The sequence below is a fragment of the Ochotona curzoniae genome, unplaced genomic scaffold, assembly GCF_017591425.1.
Source record: "Ochotona curzoniae isolate NIBS_2020 unplaced genomic scaffold, NIBS_Ocur_1.0 contig_832, whole genome shotgun sequence".
NCBI classification, from domain to species: Eukaryota; Metazoa; Chordata; class Mammalia; order Lagomorpha; family Ochotonidae; genus Ochotona; species Ochotona curzoniae.
Window position 1 is genome coordinate 4,142,173 of NW_024466580.1, and position 12,404 is coordinate 4,154,576.

Below are 12,404 nucleotides of genomic sequence, written 5' to 3' on the forward strand. Positions count from 1 at the left end.
AGAAGTAGGACGACAGGCTGAGTGGCTCCCACTGGACAGTAGAAAAGGGAGCTGCAAGAGGCGGGCCCGCCAGATGCCGAAAGGAAGCAGAAAAGCCCTGTGAACCCTGGATCAAAGACAGGGTTCCACTGATGACAAGAGCCGATAACACTCTTCCGAGGTCACATCCTGCCTTCTTATTTCTCAAAACTTCTGAAATTATTAATGCAAAGATCCCACTCCCTGAGCCAGCATAGCAGGTCATCTCACATGGGTGCTGCATTGTGTCCCAACTGCTCCACTTCCCACCCAGCTCCCTGCTAATAGCCTAAACAAAAGCAGCGGAAGACAGGAAAACTATTTGGACCTCTGCACCCACATGGAGATCTGGAAGCAGCTCCTAGCTCCTGACAACATCTCGGCTCAGCCCTGGCTGTGGCTACCATCTGGAGAGTGGACCAGTGGATGGTTATTGAAGTTCATATCTCTCTCTCTCCTTCCCTCTCCCTCTATCTACCCCCTGCCTCATTGTCCCTCCATCTTTATCCCCCCTTGTTCTCTTTTACTCTCCCTCTCTCCTCTCTAACTCTGCCTTTCAAATAAATAAACACATTTATGTATTTAAAAGGTTGAAGAATTTCTTATTGAAAACGTTCCTACTCACCAATCACAACTTGCCATCCTTCCAAGATTACTCACCAGCTCCCAGTGAACTTACCTTTCTTCACCATGGGGTTCCCCCAGCCTGAGTATCCCCATAATATCTCCTCCCCTGCTGTCTTTACTTCTGCTTCTATTCCCATCCCAGTGCTGCTCAGGCTCCCAGAGCCAGCACCTCAGTCTCAAGCTTGTCAATATTCCAGGCACCCTTGTCCCACTGACCATTTGTGACATACGATTGCAGAGTCGCACTCCAGACCCATTCAACTCTTGTCCTCTTACCTGCTACCTTTATGCTAACAAGCAACATCCAGGCCACTGCAGAATCGTACCACTGAGCTACAAAATTATGGTGTCCAGTAGAAACTGTCCAGTGATCTGAGTAGGTTTCCCTACTCAGCTCCATCTCTACCTCTTCACATAAATGCCCTTCCATTGTTGTTCAATACCCACAAGCTCATGATACTGCAACATTTCACTGGTCCCACTCAGTGGAATGCAACACTGTATATCTCACCCACAAGGGACAAAGGGGATGCAGGGTCACTTTCAGCAGATAAGTTCAGACATGAGTGTAGAAGAGAACGCTGACAAGTACAAATTCCTCCCTCAGCTCCTTTCAGGGGTACAGCATAGCAGGTAGAAACATCTAGGACTTCACCATAGCCCAGCTTCTGCACTCCATCATCCACATCAACCCCCATCCACCATTTGCTCAGATTCTCAGCCCTGTTAGGATGTGTCATTTGTCCAGTTCTGCCCAATTTCATTGCTACATGAAACCTTCTTCAGATCTCAAGGGCAGGTCATGGGAAAGTGACGAGCCTCTCAGCCAGAACCTCAGACGACATGTGATAAATTTCACTGCCATTCCATGATGTTGACCATGCTGTGATGCTGAGATCTTCCTCTAGTCCACCTGGAGTTATTCACCAACAGACTTTCTTCTGTTGTCCACTCCCACAGCTGTCTCAGGCAGCAGGACGGACAGAAAACAAATAATAAACAACTCTACTCCACACTCCACACACACACACACACACACACACACACACACACACACACACACACACAAAAGGTCATCCTGCAAGAACTCTGTCCAATTTTTGCCACCAATCATAAAGTGCTACGGCCCAAGGATAAACAGATCCTCCCATGAAGACCCAGACTCTCCCTCTCCAGTGGCTCCTGCCCCCTCGGTCTCCTGCTGAATCCTTTGTGGCCAGGCCTTGCACCCCGAGATCCCCCAGGGCCCCTGCCTTGCTCATCTGCTTCACTGTATCCAGCCTGCAGCCTGACATTCAAGCAGAGACCAGCATGCAGCAGACTCTATAGTGAAGTGGAAGTTGAATCGGCCTTGACGGTTTCTTTGAGGACCAGACCTTTCACAGAGAAGTTGAAGAATAAACATGAGTGTCTTAGCGGCAGGAAGAGAAGAAAGAGGAAGAACACACAGAAGGAAAGAGGGGTGTTTGGAGCAGGGGTGGGAATGCAGCAAGCAGGAGGAGTGAGAAGAGGAAGCCTGTAAAACAGCAGGTGCACACGCAATGATGAAGCAGGATTCCAAGGGGGCAGGAGTGACTGGAGAGGGAGAGAAAAAAAAAGACTGCATTCTCTTCCACCTTTGAAGTGTCTATACCTGTCCATATCTCTCTCTGCTACCTCCATCCTCCTTCCACGGTCGCATCTGAGAGAAGCAATGCCTCCCTCACAGTCATGAGGACTGTCTTGCCACATTCATCAATGAACTTGGGCTAAGTCCAGGAGACAGCCCTCAGTCCCATGGCCCAAGTTCTGGCCCTCCCTGTCTGCCCCTTCCATCATCTTCATATGTGGAAGGTTCTTCTTCCACTCACTCGCCTCAGTGGCTCTCATCCACTCCCACAGTTTCCGTTTTTTCTGCCTGCTGATTGCTCCCAAATTTAACCCCTGAAATTATGTGCCAGGACAGTCAGAAGGACTCCAGGGACTCACCAAATGCTTGTAGATGGCTAAGACTTACTATTATGGTATGTTAAGGACAGACAGCTGCATTGGGCAAAGCTCAGGTCAAGTCTGGAGGAACCATCACTTTCCTTCCCACTGGGTGGAGTAGCGGGGGTACACAGATCACTCTCTGCCCCAACTCACAAGAATGCGGCAAAACCTGTGTGGTGTTTCTGCCCTGGGGAACACACTAGAGTTTCTGGACCTGAAGTCTTCCCTAGGGGCTGGTCCTGTGCGCATCCTCTGCCAGCACATCCCAAAATCCTGAGTCCCAGAAGCAAAGGGGCTGTTCAGTATAAATCACATTGCTTGCGCAAACAGTCTAGCCACAGGAGCTGCCACATCAGTTAGCTGTTGCCTGGGAACACTCAGCGCCAAGCTCCCTGATGCCTGACAAGGGCCAGCTTTGCAAGCAGGTGTCTAGAGGGCAGCAGCATCAGCCCCCTGTTTACCCCTCTCGTTAACGGGCTGGGAAGGCCTCTCACTTCCCACCAGACTCCATGCACTTAGAGTCACCAAACTCACCCTCCTACTCCCTCCCGGCTGCTGTAACCATAACTTATGATCTATCTCCCCATGTCCTCCCCTGTCCTTTTCACTGACCCACAGACAAGCACCTCCTCTTACTCCCACTGGCAGCACCTTCACAGGGGACCCTGAGCCCCTTGCCGGAGGGGCTCAGCACTGCCCCCTTCCCACCGACCTCATCCTATTCTCACAGGGTTTTTTAAGCATAAAGATTGTATCGTTTCATTTTTACACTTAAATTCTTCAATGGCTTCTCCATGCACAAAGAGTAAAATTCCAAACCTCTTAACAGGAACCCACATGCAGGTCACCACCCTCCATGTCCGCCCTCCAGTGACAGGTTTCTGTGTCAGTCTCTTGCCAGGCCCTTTGGCACTGCAGGTCTCTGCACCTGCCCTTCCTCAGCCTGGGTTCTCTCTCTTCCACACATGGCCTAGCACTGCCAATTCATTCTTTGGGTCTCAGGTTGGAGGCTCCAGCCAGGAAGGTCCTCTCCTGTCTTCCGCAGCCTGAAAGAGGCCCTGTGGCTCTTTTCTCTTGATTAGCGCTCCTCCATGCTTCGTGTCCGTTGTCCATTTGGTGCCTGTCCTTCCTCTCCTCTAGATGGCAGGATTCTTGGTTGGCTGCTTCGTATTTGGAATTAAGTGAGTGCTGGGCACTGTGTCAGTTAGCTCAGGCTACCATAACCAACACCCTTGGACTCCATGGCTTCAAAGCCAGAAATCTTTATCTCACGGTTCTAGACTCTGCAAGTTGGAGACCACAGTGCCAACATGGCTGAGTGCTGGGGAGGACCTTCTCCCTGGCTAGCAGATGGTAACCATCTCATTGTGTGTTCACATGGCTTTTCTTCCCTGCTTATATGTGGATGGAGACTAGGGGGAGGGCAGAGAGTGTGAGGGGAGAGACAGACCTCGATGTTCCATCGTAAAAGAACACTAATTTGGGCCCAGCGCAATAGCCTAGCGGCTAAGGACCTCACCTTGAATGCACCAGGATCCCATATGGGCGCCAGTTCTCATCCCAGCAGCCCTGCTTCCCATCCAGCTCCCTGCTTGTGGCCTGGGAAAGCAGTCGAGGATGGCCCAAATCCTTGGGACCCTGTACCCATATGGAAGACCTGGAAGAAAGTCCTGGCTCCTGGCTTCAGATTGGATGGGAACACTCAAAGACAAGCACCTTGTCTCTGAACTTGGTGCTGAGTGTTGCATTGCGGCCGCTTGGAGAGTGAACCATCAGACGGATGATCTGCCTTTCCAATTAAAAAAAAATCTTAAAAAAAAAAAAAAGAACACTAATTCCATTATGAAGGCCCATCCTGGGGACCCTGTTGAGCCTGATGGTCTCCCTAAGATGCTGCCTCCAAATACAGCTGATTCTCTGTATACAGATTTACATCATGAATTCATTCAACTGCTAATAGTTTTTCAAATTCCCCCAATTCCCCAAAAGCAAAAAACTGAGATTTCTAAGCACCAAGTACTCAAATGAAGCACATGCAAATGAAGTGAGGTGTACGCATTACACTAGAGATGACAAATAATTAGATGCGATCTATCTAAAGTACACAAAAGGGAGAGGCATGTGGCCTAGCAGTTAAGGCACCCCTTGGGTTGCCCACCTCCCTTATCACAGTCACTGGGCTGAAGTCTCAGCTCTGCTTCCAGCTATGGGCACCCTAGGAGGCAGCAGGTGTGTCTTCAAGTCTCTGCTATCCACCTGGCAGCACTGGATTGAATTCTGGGCTCCTGGCTTCAGCCCGGCCCAGCCCTAGCTGTTATAACCTAACTGTTATAACTGGATGCCACAGCCAGTGGATTGAAAGAGCTATCTGTTTATCTGCCTCCTTGAAACTTTCTGCCTTTCAAATAAACGAACCCCCAAAAAGGTCATGCCCTGACTGTCACATTAGACATGAACTTCCAACTGGCTCTTCCCCCAACACACCTTCTCCCACTGTACAGTAGGTATTGATCTAATGAGCTTGTGTGCTAACCTAGGAGATCATTTTGGGAAGAAATATTCAAAAACACTTCATTTGTCTGGATAACCTCACCCTACCAAATCTCTTGGTTAGAGAAGGGTATAGGTAGAAAAGAGAAACAGTAAAAGATGTCCAGAACACCAGAATGTGTGCTATGAATCCCATGCATGCTGGTAATTTGAAGAGATTTGGGGCAACTAACAGCACACGTGCATGTGTCTGACTCAGTGATGTAAAATCCCAGAATCCAGATCGAGCAGAGATCAGCAGATGGACAGAGACTTACAGTGTGCACCACACACCTTCTTCCTAGGAGTGCTGAACCTTGGTGAGATAAGCACAAGATTTGGGGCTCAGGATATCAACTTTATTTTCTGTAACGACATAAGCCTAAAAACAAACTGATGCCCATTTGCATCGGTCTCATTGAAGATCCAATTTCAAAAATCCATTCGGTGAAGTCCGCTCCACCATCTACAAAAGTGAAACAGAGCAAGATGGGTGAGCAACCTAAGTTGCATGCTAGTGACAGTGGGCAAGATGCGTGTGTGTGCATCTATATGCAGACATGTTGGTGTTTGAATAAAATATGGGTGGTAGAATACTGGAGCTACTTTAACACTGGCTGCTTTACAAAGGGAACCTAAGAAGCTTGAGGACAACACTAGGAGAGACTTGACATTCTGCCCTTCTTTACCTTTACCTTTCAAGTTTTGAGCCATGCAAAGACACAGCACTATTGGTTACGTATGTGTTGTCTGTGTAAATGGACTTTATAAACATCCCAGATTTGAAGTCAATAGGCTCCCTGCTTCCTACTGCTCAGGCCTCTCCCTGAAATCTAGACCCCTCATGGAAATCAAGACAGTAACACAGAGGGCCAGAGCCACAAAAACAGGTTGTTGCACTGACTTCCTGCTCAACTGGAGGAGAGTGAGAATGGGGACCATGAGCACCTTGCTGAACAAGGCTGGGACAGTCAGGGACACACGTACAAAGGAGGTGGAAGCCAGGTCAGAAGACAAGGCCTGACTGAGCTGCTGGCTGATAAGAAGGGACAAACCGTGCTGGAGTCTCTTAGGGTACATGCTTCCATGAGGGCCAGAAAATTAGAGCAATGCATCTGGTAGGACCCAGCCACTTCTGACAGTGTCTGCTGGTGAGACTAGTGAGCGAGGAGGAAGAAGCCCTTTGGTCTCAAGCTGAGACAAGGATGGACCTCACCAGGGCGCGATTCAGCCCTGTCCTGAGGAAGCCCCTCTGGGTCCTCTGTTGTGTTCTCACCCTACCACGTTTACATATACAAAAATCCCTGCTTCGGCCCCTCCAAAGTTCTGGTTTACATTTGGCTTTGTGCAGTGGCAGCCTCTGCTCAGCCAGTTTCTGCAGAGCAGCCAAAGTGCCAAGAAACTACACACAAGAGGAGCAGAGCCTGGGCAGGATCAGAAAATGCCAGACTCTGCCACCAAGCCTCCTGCACAGAGACTGCCAGGAGAGCTTCGCAAATGGAATCAATCTGAATGCAGCTGATGAGAAACATCTGAAGGAGAAAAGCCAGGACACACAGAGATCAGTGAGTTTCTTACTGCAGAAGGCTGCAGTGGCTCCGCCAATGTTTCTGCTTGAAGAAAGGCTTGCCATCACAAGAACACAGGCTCTTTCTGCCAAACCTGTATAGACCCTATGGATGGTCCTGACCTCACAAAGCCCACTCTCCAGCCTGCCTCCTCTGCCCATGTGTGCCCCAGGAGAATTGGGCCTCATTTCTGTGTTGGATACAGGCTTTCAACGGATAGGCAGGAGGTAGGTTTGGATCATTAGATGTTGCCTCTTTCACCCTGGAATCTGAGGTCAGAAAACCTCACCCGGTGATCAGGTATATCCCCACCCACACAACCTCCCAAACAGCAGACCGCAGTATCTTCCCAATGTGGTTAAAGAATTTGGGGCATTCTACATACCTGATGTCAAACAGGTGGTGACGTCATTCACTGTAACCCATCTCAGATGATGTCACATGAAGGACTGAGTCTCTGGGGCTGAGGGGAAAAGTTAACTAGGAAAGCTATAGGAATAGCAAATTCCAATGGAAATAACAACTGATTCAAATACTTGAGGTTGGATCCTAGACTCTTTCACCCTCAGAATAGAACATCAGAACACTTCCAAGAGACAGCAGCTTTACATGGGGAATTGTTTGGCAGTATCTAGCTCTCTTTTCCTGATGCATTTTCGCCACACCTACTTAGTACCAAGCAGCCGGCCAGTTGCATTCACTGGGCAGACAGTGGGCAGTAGACGCACTGGCATGGTGCTTCATTATTCAGGTGCTTCTCATCCAACTGGCGTGAATCTGGCAACTGCCAAATGCAAACCTGGCATCAGCAAAGCTTTTATCTGGACCTGGGACTGCTGCTGATGGACGGTCCTGAGATTCGATAGTGAGGAATTGCTGAGCCACCCGTCCAGAAACCATTAAACCAGGAGTTGCCCTGCCCCTTGGTTTCTTTGAAGGATAACTTCACAATGTGTTACTGTGAGCATAAACATTATGCTGACCCTGATCCGGGAATTTAAACAGTGTCATTTAATGTAAACGCTAACAAATACCTTCTTGCTGAAGTGGTCTGTTTTCAGGACGGGTAAAGATTTCTCCTCTACAAAAATACTTGGGTTTTTAATTCACGGTCAGATCTGCAGTTTCTCCCATTTACATTGCCCAGCCTGCAGAGCATTCCTGCCAACTGTGAAGGTTGAGGGAGCCCTCTGCTGATAGCTTGGCTGTAACTTCACAGCGCAGAGCAAGGAAAACTGGATGACGTCTGAAGAACTCCCAAATCAGAGAACTGTCAGATTTAGATTTGAGTCTCTATCCAGAGCAGGTTCTTGCTGTGGAATGCCAAGCTCTGAACACGTCCTTGACTTCCTCAAATAACCCACATTATTTCAGGCCTTAATCTTCTAGGCAGTAGAAGACAAATGTCTGGAGGAGGTTCCCATGCTGCATTTTGAAAGATGTCATGCTTCTGTGTGTGTGTGTGCACACATGCCTTTGCACACACATGTACCCCACCAAACACACACTTCTGTTTTCATATACACACACCACAAGTGCCTGTCCAGAGCCACTGCAGGAAGACTGCCGTGTGTACGTGCCTTGGAATAAAAGAGTGGGCGGTACCTAGGTACATCCTCAGTAATCCCAGGATCATAGGGCTGAATGGAACATTCTGCAGTTGAAGGACTCTTGCCAGGCCACAACTTGGGACAGAGAGGAATTCTGCCTGGCGGCTGTGGCCTCAATGCTGGAGGTTAACAGCTTAACACCAGGGTGTGGTGCCTGATTCTGAACCCTGGAAATGAATAGAGATAAAGGCAGACCAACTGCCAAGCTTTGGTGTGAAGTTCAAGAGAAGTTCTGTCTATTTTGGGATCTCTCTCTCCATTCTTGTCATGATGTCCTGAACACTGACACATGTCCCACCTTTCTTTATATGTGCTACTTGCTCCAACTCTTTGATTCCCAAACTTCTTGCGTTTACATTCTATGTGCAGTGACAACCACTTACTCCTCAACCCCTGTGATTTACCAAAAAGAAGTCACACAATAGAATATGAATCAAATGCCTGATCCAGACATAGGTGGGGAGAACCAATGGCATGGCTCCTCCCTTACTCAACAGCATCCAGGAAAGAGGGGAAATGACTGAGGACTAGATGAAGCCTGGACCAAGAAGTTAAAAGCACAACGAGGTCCTCTTCCCTGAAATGGCTCCCTGAGAGATACAGCAAAACTGCAGAACCACACCACATCCTTCAGCCAACACTGCCAAGCAGTGCAGCTGGAACTCTCTCTGGAAGAAAAAGCAAAAGGTGCTACTTTCCACTCAAAAACAGTGTTGCATTGCCCACAAGGATCAAGAGTCTTTCAGAGGACATTTGCCATTCCTCACCTTGCCTGGCCTAGCACAAGTCCATACACCTCACTTTCACGAGACTTGAAGGACCACTTTCATTTCATGATTTCTTCCTCCTCCATTCTTCAAAGCCTTATCATTCTTCAGGCATTAAATCTCACCTCCTCTAGGAAGGCTTCTCTAGCTCTCCCCAGACAGAGTTAACTCTCCTCTGTTTACCCAAAGGCTTCTGATTATATCGTCCCTCCCCACCCCCATTCCACCACTCAATGCTTACGTCACAGTCTCTGTAGTTTGGTCACCCCCACAGTTTATATACTGAGTTCAAAGCCAGCTCTTACTCATGTCTCTGTTCCTTGCTGAATTCCATAACCATGTCATTCCATCCTTCAGCTCCCATTCCCCATCCTCACATCCCTTGCCAGCTACCTATCAATGCATGTCCTACATAGGAAATCCATTGTTTACCCCATTAAATTAACACCAAAGGAGACTAAGGGAGAATACTACACATTTGGAAGAAAGGCAATTTTGGAGTAGCAGGTAAATAAGTACTGGCAACTTCCTATGTGTCAGTTCCAACATGGCTCACTTAGAAGCTTCTCAAGATGTTTAATTTCTATAGTCCAGGAACTCTGCTTTGTACGTGTAACCACAGAGCACTAGACTGAAGTATATACCACTACTATAAATCAGAAAAAGACCCCCTTACTCAAGACACTTTACTGTTAGAAATCTCATTAAAAAAAATAGTCAAGTGTATTGTGGGCAAATGGTAAATGAGTTGGTCTAAAGAGCCTTACATATACTATGGCAAATGTATCCAGTTAATTGTGTTCTTCAGGGTGGGTATCCTGAGAGTGCCCAGACTTTGGAGACTGGCACATCTGAGCCTGGCTACTGATGAACTACTCCAGCACCAACCTTCATGTCTCTAACATGGACCTCTTCAGAAGACTAAATGGTATTTGGAATATCACATACCTAATGACTCACAGCACATTCTCCATGAAAGATTATTGGAATGCTTCTCAAGTTTAACATATTTCTGAAAGTTCTCTTTTGGAATTACTTTCAAAACAGTTTTATAAGCCACCTGCAAAAATCATGGTGTATGTGGAAGGAGCTGTCCTTTGTGTGTGTGTGTGCATTCCTTGTTTTTTGTTAAAGTGATATTAGCAGATTTGAGTCCACATTTTACTAAGCAGGCGTGGCTAGAAATGAGTTTCCATGTTTCTGAAAGTCAAATCTATTGTTTAAAGAAAAAGGTTTGTGACTACTGACTAATCAGGAAATTCCAAGGTCATTGTTCAGAAGCTGAATTTTGTATAAAAAGCATTTGTATCTTATGCAAATATCCAAGATATTTGCATATGTCTAATAAAGAACATATTCTTGCTGATTTAATTCAAATCATCAAACCTTGTTGAATACGAGAACTGCTGAAGGGAGAAGATGTTGAAGATCAGACATGGAATCACAGGCAACGTCCAACTTTGGAAGCAGCTAAAGCTGGCAGCTCTACAAACTGACATTGTGGATAGCTCCAGGGGATTTCAGGATCTCAATGTTCTCTGCTCTCTCTTCTGGATCTGAGGGTAACTTTATTATTTCATTCCAATTTTCCAGTCTTAACCAAAGAATGTCCTTGAAAGGCCATTGGATTCACTAATAAGTACTGCCAATGCTGTGCTTTTTCAAGCATGGATTATTACTCCTGTAATCAACAACCACTTTTGGGTCCCTCTCACGTATAGCACATGGTACCCATCCTGGAAAAGCTACAAAGATCACAATCCAAGTGAGACTAGACTTGGGGACTTTAATCTGAAACCTGAAGGTTGAAATCGATATAAGAAAATATATATCAGGGTGGGCGTTTCGTATAGAGGTCCAGACTATATCCCCAATCCCACTTAGGAGTACTTGAGTTTAAATCCTGGCTCCTATTACTGTGCACCCTAAGAAGCAGCAAGTGATGGCTCAAGTAGCAGGCCTGGCTTCTGGGGCTTTTTGAGAGAGAACCAGTGGATTAAAGATTCTCTTTCTCTCTCTCTCACTCTCTCTATCTCTATCTCTCTCCATTTCCCTTTGAAATAATGTTTAAGAGAATACATCATAAGAAATACAGCTACTCATTGATTAAACAGTAAAATGTTGTGTACAATAGGATACCTGTGAATGGGATGGTCATAGAGGCCTGGACTGACCTCAGCTTTAACGGATGTGAAGTCTTCCACTAGACAGAGGAGAAACGAGCCATTCTAGGAGAAACCATGGCAATAATTACATAAGTATGATAATCTTGGGAAGCAGAAGTGAGCCAAGCCATTTACCCCAGTCGAAGTTGGGGTGTGGTGGCTACTGGATCAGAAAGGTTGTTTGGAGCCAGATTGTGAAGAATCTAGACGAATGACAGTTGCTTTATCCTATGTACTAGAAATGATGCCCTTATATGGCACATCATAAGGAACTGGCCAAGGAACATGGAAAGGTTGACCTTCTCAGCATCAGTTCTGTGGTCACAGGATGGTAAATCTCAATCTTTTGCCTTTAGAAAAAGACAAACGGAAGGGGAGAGGAGGAAGAAGCTGATGACCTGGGGATTAACTGTGCATTTCAGCCTCCCATGTTCACCCTGGCCTCTGATCATAGGTCATCAGCAATGGGCAGCTGAAGCAGGGAAAAGAGGATAAACTTAGAACTGCTGGTGGCTGGAAAGAAACCACTCCGGGCAGTGAACTCTCCCACATCTATGCCTAGGATAAGACTCTGGATTAGGTGGTTTGCTGGGCCCCATGGCATGGTCCGGGGTGCTGTCAGCAGGCTTTAATCAAAACATGACAGTGTAGTGCACTGGGTGGCTGGTTTGTGTTGTAGATATTAAATGCAGGCTTACGTGTTCCTCTATTTATACACGCAGGCTTGCTGGATGACTGCCACTCCATTCAAGGGAGGTAAAATAAAACCCTCCTGTGCAGCGTGCTGAGACACACGCCGTGCATTCCTGGAAGCAGCAGACAAGAAAGGGTTTGACCTCCAGCTACGAGAAGAAATCCAGGAGGCAAAACCTCATAGTGGCCAAACAGACCACAAAGAGAAAACCATTCCCAGCATGTGGGAAGCTGGTCTTGGAAACCCAGTAGGTGGAATTTGGAACAGGCCACATCAACTCTAAAGGACAGGAAGACACTAGGCACCGCCTGAATTACTTCATATTAGCTTCATCATGAAATTTCAGTCTTGTCAAAAATCCTGCCCTTGCGAGATCACCAAGTTGACACTAAACCCACTCCCCAATTCACTGGGCACATCCTACAGTGGTCCTTCTAAGGAAACTGAACCATTTT